The 13,120-nt window shown below is 38.7% G+C and overlaps 1 long non-coding RNA gene across 1 annotated transcript; it reads left to right on the top strand.

The window, feature by feature from the left end:
• Positions 1–514: 514 nt before the first annotated feature.
• On the top strand, positions 515–2,259 carry LOC148981318 (uncharacterized). Its single transcript, XR_016168446.1, has 3 exons — positions 515–1,822; positions 1,930–1,988; positions 2,090–2,259. It is a non-coding gene; the product is annotated as an uncharacterized LOC148981318 (long non-coding RNA).
• Positions 2,260–13,120: the final 10,861 nt, after the last annotated feature.

Genomic DNA, 13,120 nt, shown 5'->3' on the forward strand with positions numbered 1-13,120 from the left:
GGTACTGTATTACCTGGTCTCCCCTGTTTATTGTCACAGCTCATACAATAAAGCAAACACCCATGATAAACCTTGCTTTTCTATCTAACGTTAGTAATTGCTGACTCTTTATTCCAACACTGAGCGAAGCGAACTCTCTGCTCCTCGTCACGGTGCGTCTCAGGTGATGGTTATCACTCTGCCCAAGTAGCAGTGCTTCCCCTTCAGAAAATATAGTATTTATACGGTCAAAAGATGTCTGTGTCTCATATGGTCTTCATATTTGCACACTCTGTGACTATACAAACCACAACATGTAAATAGGAAAACGTTTGCGTTATTTTGTCACTCATTTGGATTAGTATGAAAGCTGCAACCATTCACATCCAGTCTTTGTGCTAAGCTAGGCTAGCGGTGGGTGCGTCAAACAGACTTATAGCACGCACGGAGATGAAAAAGGTATGTATGGACTTATCTAACTCTGGGGGGTAAGGTGAATAGGCTAAAGTCCCAAAAAGTCGGAGTGTTCCTTTAAGGATTGTTTAGAATGATTTTGATGGTCTCAGGGTGACTGGTAATAATGTCTCATTCCCAAAGTAATAAAAGAAAAGGTAATAAGGTTTTTAAGAAGTTTAGGAATCACTGTCACACAAAGGAGTGTGGTCTCTGAATTAACACCTTCTGCCTTGTTGTCTGAATGCAAATTACTTTAAGCAAATGGTCTGCCCCCGATAAACATGGTAGGGGGATTCAGTAACTTTCCATTGAAACCTGGTGATTAACATATCAGGTAAGGTCTGGCTATTTAAAGGGTGCAGCGGGAGAGCTCGGGGCTGCCTTTCTGTATTCAGATCAGCCCATGATGTTGTGTCTCTTCGAGGCTCAGCTCATGTAATATGTTGGGTAAAGTTCCTTGTTCTAGAAACATTGATGGTTTGCATTGATTATCTTGTGGAATTGTAATAAAACATTTACCTGACATAAAAATTTTTTATATTTGGCTATTCTAACAGACTTTGACTATATTTTCATTAAGTTAAAAGGAGTAGTCAAGCATTAACGTGTATTTAATGATGCACAGATATCATTGATAAACCCTTTTCATTTTATGGAGTCAGATGAAACGAGTTAATAGATTAAATGTGTTGCATTTAATTAAAAAACACTTTGCTTGGAAAAGACGGAACGCGCCTGAAACCTTCACCACGAATCGAACCCCGCTATTTCGACCGATTTCGTGCCCCTTTTTACAATGATTAAAAGAAAAAACGGTCAGGCTGCTAAATCTAATGTTTGGGAGCGGTTCTCAGAAGTAGTTGCAGCAGGAAACAACAGTTGTCTCGGCTACCTGAAGTGCAACTCGTGTGAAAAATATACAAACAGTAGCGCCACAAAACGGGCACTTCCAGCATGTCAAGACACATTTGTGGGGGTCTAAGAAATAAAAAAATGGTTTAGCATATATTAGATGAATACAAATGATGCTTTGTAAAAGTTGAAAATGTTTATTAATATGACCTGATTTATGGTTCATATTCATAATCGTCTGTTGTTGCCAGTTTACAGGGCGATGTTTCCAAGCACTTTCAGGCTGAAATAAAGGCTGTTTTCATTTACATTACAATGCCTAGTAGCTACTATGTCTATTTAACGGTCGCGGGTGCGGGGCGGGTTGTAAAAATAGAGACAATGGTGCGGTGCGGGCTGGGGCGGGCCAAATAATTTCATAAAAGCGGGACGCGCGGGTTGGAAAAAAAGCCGACCCGCGCATCACTACTGACTTCATCCCCTCTGTGTTTTCCTATAAACAGCAGAATGACAGACCTGTGGAAAAGCTGGAGAGGTAAGTGAAATTGAGTTTTCTAAATGTGGCTAGGTGAGTGTTACCATAGGCTGTAACTCGTGTGAGCAGTCCTCACTAAAATCTCTGTTTTGTTCTGGTTTTCTAAGGCTGGAAAGGAAGAGAAAAAGGGAATGTTTGACAGTGGAACAAGAGGCTCCTTGCCATGGTACATTCAAAAAAATTATGCACAGTAAAATGTTTTTTTTTTTTGTCATACATACATTTATCAAACTGATTTGTCACTTGTCTTTCATAAATGTCTTCCAGATAATGATGATCCAATTAAAACCAGAGGAACCAGTGGAAGAAGCTGAGGCTATGGTCCCTGAAGCAGCATACAACAGCCTCAGTGAGAAGTATGATCAACTCAACACTGAATATGTCAACATTAGAAAAGACTTTTACAAACTTAAAGAGGAGAATGAAAGACTGAAAGAGGAGCTTCAGAAATCACGCTTCTCATTCTCCACAATCAAAAACAATGCTGCCCAATTTCTGTTTCTCACTGGGCTAACTTCACTCATCTTCAGTTGGTTAATGTCAAAAATAAAGGACAGTGTTCACAAGCAAATTGAAAGTCTCATGCTGGAAGATCATCTATTAGTCGTCCTTATGAAACTGAGATTGGGGCTCATTAACAGAGATATTGCATATAGGTTCAAAGTTTCTCAAAGCAGTGTCAAACATTCTAAGGTCCTGGTTGCCAGTAATGGCAGACATATTGAAATCTAATATTAAATGGCCAAGTAAAGGTGCTGTCCTTAAAAATATGCCCAAAAGTTTCAGGCGACATTTCAAGAGATGCAGGTGTATAATTGACTGTACGGAGATATTCATAGAGAGACCTACTAACTTGACTGCCAGAGCTCAAACCTGGTCCAATTACAAGCATCACAACACTGTTAAGTACCTGGTGGGAATAACACCTGCTGGGGCAGTTTCATTTCTGTCCACGGGCTGGGGTGAGAGAGTATCAGATAAGCAGATAACACTTGAATCAGGATTTTTGCACTTGTTAGAACCAAAAGATGAAATCTTAGCAGACAGGGGTTTTTTGATCAGGGATGAACTTGCTGCTTATGGTGCCACTTTGCATATACCAAATTTCACCAAAGGAAAGAGTCAGTTACCTGCTTGTGAAGTAGATTTATCCAGACAACTGTCACATGTGAGAATACATGTAGAGAGAGTTATAAGCAGATGGAAAAGTTTCAAAATTTTGCATTCTGTTATTCCAATTTCCCAAGTTAGCCTTTTGGATGACATGGTAATTGTGTGTGGTGCTCTAACCAATTTGTGTAAATCTGTGGTGCCCAGAAAAGAGAGAGTATGAAATGTCATGTATGAAATGTCTGAGTTGTTGTGTGTCTGTGTGTACAACAATGTACTGACAATTTATATGCTTTCACTCTACTGTGTGTAACTTTGAGAATTTACTTGTTTTTTCTAAACTATTTATTAATTGTGAATAATATGTGACTATATATATGCTACATTGTTGTGATGAATTGTGAATCAACTGTGATCGTATATACATTGGTGTGATTAATTGTAACTGGAATTTTTAAGAACCTGGTAAGAAAGAATAATAAAATACAGAAAGTTTGGTCGCATATGCGACCTTTTGAAATCCCATTGCGACCCTAATTTTTAATGGGTCGCAAATGTATCACTGACTATTTTGACGGGTCTGTTTTTTTTTAGTTTCTTTCGGTTTGTATTTAATCTTCTAAAACCTGTCGGATCGTCCGCTTTTTGTCCCGTCAAAGCCTTTTTTGATCGCGGTGAGTGTTGTAGAGTAGAATGACTGATGCGTTTGACAGGGCGCAAACGAGCTGAGAGAGAGAGAGCGAGAGAGAGAGCGTGACCTGGCCGCGCGCGCACTATCACGTCTTCACACAACACAAGCGCTGTCTTGCTCTCTCTCTCTATCGCGCGCATATTATTCAAATGACATGATAGTAAAAGGTTTGTGTCTTTATAATAGGCATGCTAATCATAATCATATAGGCCAGCCTTTCTCAAACTTTTTTCAGTCAGGGCACCTTTCAAAAGTGCATAAAATCTCAAGGCACCCCAGTGTAAAATATAATTTAAAAACACTGCATGACCCAAATGTAAATGCAAATGTCTTGTTTAGTTAGACAGAACAGTAATGAACATAGCATAATATGAACTGTAAATAACAATAAAAATAAAAACTGTAAAGTACCTTTGAAAACAAAGGTTTGCAAAGTAATTCACAAAATAATTAATCAGAGACACAAATGCCATAAAACCGTAAGAGGTGGACCGCCCAATACAAGAACCCAATAACAAATCCAGACCAGGAGAACTCTATAGAGAACTCCAGAGAACTATATATATATATATATATATATATATATATATATATATATACAATGCAATAAGAAAAAGATGCATGTTAAAAAATGCACCAGAGATAAGCAGGAATGTTTTTCCATAGTGCTTGTTTTTTTTATCCGTGCCATGCACATGCACACACACACACCCACATACACCCACACACACAAACAATAATCCACAACGAGAGAAGGAGAACAATCTACATGCGTGCATGCAGCGCGTATACGCGCTCACACAAGCCGGGGGTGGGGGTGACCACAATCGAGACGTGAGCCTGGTGCGACGCACACAGCCGCCCTATCCTGGCAGGGTTGGATGAGAGGTGGTCAGGTGTCTTAAGTTTGCGGAATCATCCCTTGGTTTGATAGTTTCATCCCATATATTAGACACAACGGGAGAGGGCATATTGCATCCCCAGTACTGAGGAAGTAGGCTGAGGCTCCATTTCACAGAAAAACTGTCCGGTTCTTGGGGGGATTTTCTTTTCAAAAAAAAAAAAAAAAAAAAGATCCATGATGCTGTAACTAAAGTGACCTAAATTTACGTTTATTTTTACGTTTCTGTCAGTCTGAGGTGTTGTTGCTATAACGCGTTGCTATGGATTGCGTCACTTCCGTCAAGTTTCGTGTCTTGCGAGACGGATTTTTATGCTTAATAATTTTATATATTTATCTAAAATGAATTTACAATTTTATTAATACGTTCATATGTTTAAAAAGAAGAATGTTAATATGTAAATTCAAATATATTTATATATGAAATGTCAGTTGTTTTTTTTATTTTTTTTTTTTATTTTTTTTTTAGCCTACGTAATTTTTTGGCGGCACCCCTGACACAGTCAGGGGGCACCCCAGTGTGCCGCGGCACCCACTTTGAGAAAGGCTGATATAGGCTACCATCTGAGCCTGCATGGCGGCAGGAAATGGCGGCAGCATGGTGTTCGGCTGATAAACTCTGCCATGAGCTAACTAATTATATTGCTAGCGCTGATATTGACATCGACTAACGTTATATGATCACTAGCAGTTTTTTAGACTAACGTTAGTTTTTTCATAATCATAATCGCGTGATTCGCGTCAAGACACCTGATTGGCTAATACTACACACTGTCACTGAAGACAAATTAAATGTTTTATTAAATAATTTCTGAAAATATCCCTCTCTTCATCCCACACCCCAAACATGACATACAAAATGTTGTGGAACAGAAACAACCAGAGATATATTTATAAGCTATCATTTTATTGTCATCACAGCTTTCCAACAGTCCTGCGTATGATTCTACATTGATTAAAAAAGAAAATCAAATGTGTTTTAATGGTAATTATTTTATACGGAAATCATGTATTTATAATTCAGATGAAAATAAAGTTAGGGTTAGTTAAAATTAAGGAAAACAAATATATTGATCTGAAATATTGCAAATTAATTTTACATTCATTCAAGTACAATTACCAAACATATATCAAGGTCATTTTGTCTTTTTATTAATTTAATTAATAAACTAATTATATAAAACTATTGTCAGTGCACTACAAATAAACTGGTTCTATGCCTTTATTAATAAAACTTAAACAACTTAAAAAATACGAGGCTTAAGACATTTATAAAAATGCCTTCTGCATTTTTGTTTTGCTTTTCACTCCATTGTACCGAAATCGTACCGAACCATCTGAATGTCTGAACCAAGGTATGAACCCGACCCAACCGTGACTTCTGTACCGTTCCACCCCTAATGCAGTTTCATTATTATTCATTACTATCCAGAGTGCGGCTTACTATAAATAATTTGTGCGACCAAATCATGTTTTGCGCCAGTAACTGAAAAAGTTAGTAGCGCAAGTGCCACCAGTGGAAAAGGTTAGTGTAGTTCCCTGCTGTGAGCTCTAGAATATGACATAAGACAACAATATTTAACACAAATTTGTTTAATTTAATTCATTTTGTTGTTGTTGTTTTTCAGCTACAACAGCATCTATGGCAATGCATAATATTCTAATTCTATGAGATCATTGTTATGTTTGTAGTATGACTGTAGGGTGAGAAAAACCACACTTCTCTATAAAGTCCGAAAAGGAACACCCCATCCAATATTGTATTGCTTTCTTGGTTGGTAATTTTGTCGTATATAAAATGTGTTGAGATTTAACTAAGCACTTAAAAGTTTGACTGGACACTGAGTGAACATTCACCTAGCAGAATAGCTTTGACCTGGTCAGTTAGTAATTTCAGCTTAATTATTAACTCTATCTTAAAGTAACAAAGCCTTATCTACTCTGGTACATGCCTCTAGCACTGCTACTGAACCTCCTGACTTTGGCTGGAACTGCTGCTGTCAACTGTCTTTTGGGCCTCTGGAAGTTGATCTCCCTAACTCTGGCTGGTTTAACCTCTCTCTTTGTCTGTTTCCAGAGACATTCTCCAGATGTGGCTGCATGGCTGCAGCAAGACCCTAGACTTATGTCATTAAACTGAATGTCATTTGTTGCTCATCTCATAGCATAGCTAACACAACAACATCACTAACACACCAACATAGTTAACACAACACAATATTAGCTAGCATAACTGTTAACAACAAAAGAGTTTTTCATTTAAATTCAATATCAAATGTGAGCATTATAATCTGATATTAGCTAACTTACTCACCCAGCCATGCAAGTGCAGTTAGCCGTCAAGATGTAGTTGTTTCTTCTGTTTACAATGACCCAAGCCTGGTACATGGTCGTCTTCTGGCCTTGGCGCTGGCTAGGCAGAACTTCGGATCGTACGAGACAAAACTCATCTGTTAAATCTTTGTATTTTAAGTCTTGTGCGTGACCATTCAGTACGTAGTTATAAGCGTCTATGGATTTATACGCCTTCAGTTTCTCTTTACTATACACGCTCGGTAGGCCACTCAACCAGAGGTAATCCTGTCAGATCGTCCATCCAATGAGTGAGTGTGAATGGGTCGACCAACCTGGTTCTGTCCGTTAAAGTTAACTTTTTCAAATAACTATCGCGGACAGTGAGTGACCTTACATATTCAGATAAAACCGGAATTTCTTCAGCCATTGTTAAAAAAAATAAGCTAGCAAAACTTGCTATACGACAATTCACCATGACGTCACAACAATAATAGACGTTCTTCCGGGTGGCAAAAGCCGAAGCGTCCCTATGGCAACACTAGTAAATTGCATGGAGGGAGACACACCGCCGGCAGAAGCCTAATCTACATTTCAACAGTTGATTCAAGAACAGACGTGGTGGAAATTCAGACATAGTTAACATGATCATTAAAGCTTAGATTCTTTGATCTAGAGACGTGCACTCCCAACGCACTAGGCCGCGGCGCGGGACTAGATCTGATGGCCGAGTGCGGGCGGTAATGCACTCTGTGTGTGCGGATTGCAGGAGAATAAAACGATTTGCGGGACTCCCGCAAACTAGAAATATCTATGAATAAAACAAATAAAAACTAATACATGTCTATTCATCTGTTGCAGAAAAGCAACAAGAACAACTAAAACAAAATAGAAATGACTTACATGGCAGAGTTTCTTTTTATAACGTGACTGCAGCGATGAGCGATGTAGCCAATCACAGACATATGTGTTGATTTATTGAAGGCATTGGCCAATCAGAAGCATTTACGATGAAGAAGCAGTTACTCACCGCTCAAAAGAAACATAGTAATAGAAATAACTAAGTTAGTTGAGAACGTCAGTTATATAACGACCCACGTATTAAAATGGTTGGGTTTAAATCGGGCTCAGGCTCATAATTAGAAGACGACATGCACTTTTGACGACGTCCACTCGCTTTAACCTCCTCACCCACAGGTTCTGCTGGATAGATTTACTTTTTTTCTGAAGGAAATCGATAAAAAAAACCTACACCTTTTGCTGTATATCTGGTGGCGCAACCCCAAACACAACATATTTTCGCCATAGATTCAACTTTGATCAACAACAATGATTTTAACTGTGTAACTGTTCAGTTGCCGGCTGGATCTCTTCAGTTAGTCAATGGAAGCCGCTCGCGTTCTGCCACCCGGAAGTATCGCGGTGCCTACAAACATTCTGAAATGCCCTATAGATACCTACAAGATTTAATAAGAGCATTTTTTTCCATCTAAGATATTATGATGTACAAGGTTTACATACCTTCAGGCTGGTTAACAGTGAGCCTCTGTGATGAAAATGAGGACAACTGGGGTTCTGTTCAGTTCAATGTTAAGTACAGTTATTTGTCTTATACATTAGAGTTCATACATGGTTTTACTTTCAAAGTACTTCCAGGAATATTTGCACACATTTAAAGGGTTAGTTCACCCACAAATTCTGGTAGTATTTACTCACCCTCATATTGTTCCAACCCCGTAAGACCTTCGTTCATCTTCGGAACACAAATTAAGATATTTTTGATTACATCTGAGAGCTGGATCACTCCTCTATAGGCTTCTTCATGGGTTGAAACTTGCTGGCCTCGAAAAGTTATTAAAGACTTCGTTAAAATAGTCCAAGTGACTACAGTGGCTCAATCTTAAGTTTATCAAATGATGAGAACACTTTTTGTGCACAAAAAAACAACAAAAATAACGACTTTATTTCAACTATTCATTTTAGGGCTGAGTAATAATATCGATTTCTCGATATTAATCGATTCTCATTTTTATGAACCGATATCGATTCTTAAATCTCAAGAATCGATTAGTCATCTGTTTCATTTGAATGAATGGGACATTGTATCGCGGCTGCGCGCATAAAAAAAAAATCGCAATAATCTTTGTCCTTTGTTATTATTGATAAGAAACAAAGTCTCAAATGTCAAATTACGTATATTTTCTTTAGAAATTCAAAAACATAAATAGTGTTTTGGCGCTGTGGCATGAGATCGCTCTGGTGCAGCTCAAGGGAAGCAGCAGCGCTGATCTCTCTTCCGGCTTAATAATACCAGTCACAGCGCGAAATAAACATTAACGAGCATCTGAAAGTGTGTTAAAAGATAGAGTACAACTTATCGAAATCCGTATCATGTCACATTGATTCGCTCAATCAGCGTTTCAACCATGGAAAGGCGTCAGTTAAACAGTAATTAATGTCATGCATCGTCATATTTACCTCAGAAAACCCACATAAACTAAAAAAAATAACTCCAGAGAGGAGCATTTTGCTAAATATATACACCATATCATATGCATTATAATCTTAATGTTCTTCAATATTTAATGCATATAAATATGGCAAGTTTTTTTATGACAGCCACCATTTAAATGTTTATATTTCATGTAATCTTCTTATTATAAAAATAAATAAAAGTGTAATTTAAGTGTTTGTATAGCTACAAAACAGTATTATTACCTTATTCATTATTACCTTCATATTAGGCTAATGAAGTCTATAGGCTACAACTAGACTCCCATAGTTTACAGCATTTAAGTGATTTGATTCCCTTGAGAAAAATTGCCATTTATTGTAACTGATATCCAAAATAATCGATATTGAATTGAATCGAATCGTAATTGAATCGAATTGCAAGCTTGTGAATCGAAATCGAATCGAATTGTGAAATTTGTCTCAATACCCAGCCCTAATTCATTTACTTCTCTCTCTGCCTCGAGTCAGGTTACTAGTTTAACAGCGTATGATCTGTTGATGTACGTCACACGCATCACACACATGACCAGCGTCGGCCAATAGTGAGCCTACGTGTGACGTAGCCCTACGCTATCACACTACGTTAACTGACTAGAGGCCCATGGAGAAGGAAGTGCCCTTATGGGCGCATGCACGAGAACTGAGACGAGGACGTTCTCATTCGTCTACTTCTTGTTACCGGCTGCTCACCGCTTAGGAGTTTTACCGCCACCTACCGTATAAAATGATGATCCATATATAAGGCGCTCCGGATTATAAGGAACACTGTCGTTTTTTGAGAAGATTAAAGGCTTTTAAGTGCACCTTATAGTGCGGAAAATACGCAAATTGAAAAGCGTATACAGCGCGCATCTTCCTCTGCTTGTAAACAGAAAGTTTTGCGCTTCCAGCTATATTAGCACATCATCTTATACGGTAGGGGGCGGTAAAACTCCTAAGCGGTGAGCAGCCGGTAACAAGAAGTAGACGAATGAGAACGTCCTCGTCTCAGTTCTCGCGCATGCGCTCATAAGGAAGTAATGGAATAGTGGAATAAAGTCGTTATTTATGTTTTTTTCGCACAAAAAGTATTCTCGTCGCTTGATAAACTTATAATTGAGCCGCTGTAGGCACATGGAATATTTAAACCTTTTCTTTAATGACTTTATGGGCGGTCAAGAGCCAGTCCCTTAGGCAGTCTATGTAGGACTGATCCATCTCTCAGATTCAATCAAAAATATATTATTTGTGTTCCGAAGATGAACGAAGGTCTTACGGGGTTGGAACAGCATGGGGGTGAGTAATTAATGACTTAATTTTCATTTTTGGGTGAACTAACCCTTTAATCCACTCATTATTTCAGCTTTAAAAGTCCACTTGATGTCACGGTAATGGATGACCAATGCAGCCTTGCACATGTACATTCTGACTCGAGTTAACGTTATTCGCATAATAACTTTAACTGTTTGCCCTTTTTGAACTATAATAACGATTGTTTGTTGCTTGTTTGGCTTGATCATATCGGTGTTCTCTGTTCTTCAATGAGTCTGAATCTGACCACCAAAACTTTAAGATTAAACAAGACGGTTCATTTATATTATTATAAACATTGGAGAAAATGTAAAGCGCGGTTTGGCGGAAGCTCTGCTCTGGTTGCCATAGAAACATGACTTGAGATTGCACTCCGATCGCACGGGTATTACCAGCCTGTTCTCAGCGCGTGTTATATTAACGATAACGGGTGCCATGTGAGTAGTATTTCGCCGTTTTGTCATATAGCGTCCTATATGACGCTAAAGGATGAGAATGCGTTGGTATTACACACAATGTTAAACAGACCCGGGACCCGAAGTAATAGATTCGGACCCGGGTCGGGTCCCGGGCCGACGGGTCTCGGGTGCACTGTGAAGACCTCTAATTGGAAGTATTAATGAAGAATGCACTGTCTGCCTCATTAGGGCAGTAAATGGAGACCAATGTTAAACTGTCATTATGTATTTTGCAACGTAAAAAAAACCTTCATCATCATTCCCGGTAAGTTCAATAGTTACAGTATATGCAACTCCCTATCGACTAAGATAAGCACCCCCTTAGTTTTGTTAAGAGCACAAGAAAAGGCTGCCAATTTATAATACTTGTTTTGAAAACGTGCTACATCACATTGTTTTAAATGGGTCTCCTGTATCAGGGCACAAGAAATCAATTTACGGTGCAAATATTCTAATTTACGGGTACGTTTTATAGGAGAATTAAGGCCATTCACATTCAATGATAAGATATTCAGAACCTGCATTGTATATTTTCAATGTTAAGCATATTATATCTAAGTGAAGAGAAACGAGAGTACTGCCATACAATAAATGACATGTAAACATTGGTACAAATCCTAGGTTGTAATCCATCTGTATGCATACATATTTTAAAAGAAAAACTAAACAAATAAAAGAACTGGTGTCTGTTGAAGGGAATAGAGAGTAACAAGAAAAAAGAACAACTAACAACTATGTACAAAAAAGACAAAAAAAAAAACAGACCGCACATAACCGAGAATGTAGGCCTGCATACACAACAAAAACAAATCTGGATGCGTGAACGACCCACTTCAACGCAAGACATGTCCTCCTAAGGCCCGCAAAGCCAAAACGTAGTGATCGAACCTGCTCATTATTAGCCAGAAGCAGAGAGAGAAGAGACAGGAAAATAATCAAAATAAACAAAAGTATTGCATTGACTGTTATTTACCACTCAACGGACAAGACTTCAGAAAACAAATTTCAACAAGTATCCATGTCCACCTTACTGTTGTCCTCAGGGCATTTAAGATCACCACAGACCACGTCACAGTGTTCTCTTAGTGGAGCTGAAGAGATAGAGACGTTCGCCGTTGTATTCCCGTCGCTTTTTAGAGCTGCAGAATACGTCTTCTTCTGTGACAAAGAACTGACAAAATCCTCCGCTTTTTCAGGAGAGTCGAACATCATCTGCTCACCCTTGTACCGTAGTTTGATTGCCGCCGGGTAGATGAGGAAGGGCTGGAGACCGAGTGCAGTCATCTTCTTCAAGACTGAATTAAAGCTCTTTCTCTTGGTAGATGTGGCAGGGCTAAAGTCCGGAAAAAATAAAAGCGTGACATTGTCCTGCGTATATTTCACCGGATAAGCCTGCCGAGCACCCTTCAGGATCGCCGATCTGTCATTCCATCTTAGTTCACGGAAGATGAGAGTACATGCCTGATCTGAGTTTTTTCTTCCATCATAAACGCAATGGGCACGGTCAATCTCGATGTTTTGACCTTTCAGTGAAGGGATCCACTTGGAAAGATTAGCTCTAAGGAAGCAGCTGCATCTGGACCTTCCGCCCCCTCAGGCAAACCCACAAGTCGTACGTTATTTCTCCTGTTCCTGTCTTCAATGTCTGTCATTTTTACGGTTAGTTGTTCCAACTGATTTCTTAGGTTTATGACTGCCCTCCTATCCTATCCTTGGCTTTTCATGATACAACACTGCCTTCTTTAACCTCTCTTGGCTCTTATATGGAGGCCAATAACATCCCTCCTTGGTGCACCAGTTTTCTGGGATGACAGCTAAACTGTCCTCTTCGTTGGGAAATTTGACCACAGCAAACATTGAACTGTGAACAAAAAGGTGATGGGGTCAATCAATTTCACAAAAAAATCACAAATTAAATTGCAACATATCTTATAACATACAAACCTATTTACAGATAATTGAGGGAGTTCTACATTGTTTGTAGATGTTAAACTTTTTACAGAGCTTTTTCTTTCTTTCTTTTTGTACAGGTGCCTTACATC

The sequence above is a fragment of the Pimephales promelas genome, chromosome 5, assembly GCF_988280905.1.
Source record: "Pimephales promelas chromosome 5, fPimPro1.hap1.1, whole genome shotgun sequence".
Classification (NCBI taxonomy): domain Eukaryota; kingdom Metazoa; phylum Chordata; class Actinopteri; order Cypriniformes; family Leuciscidae; genus Pimephales; species Pimephales promelas.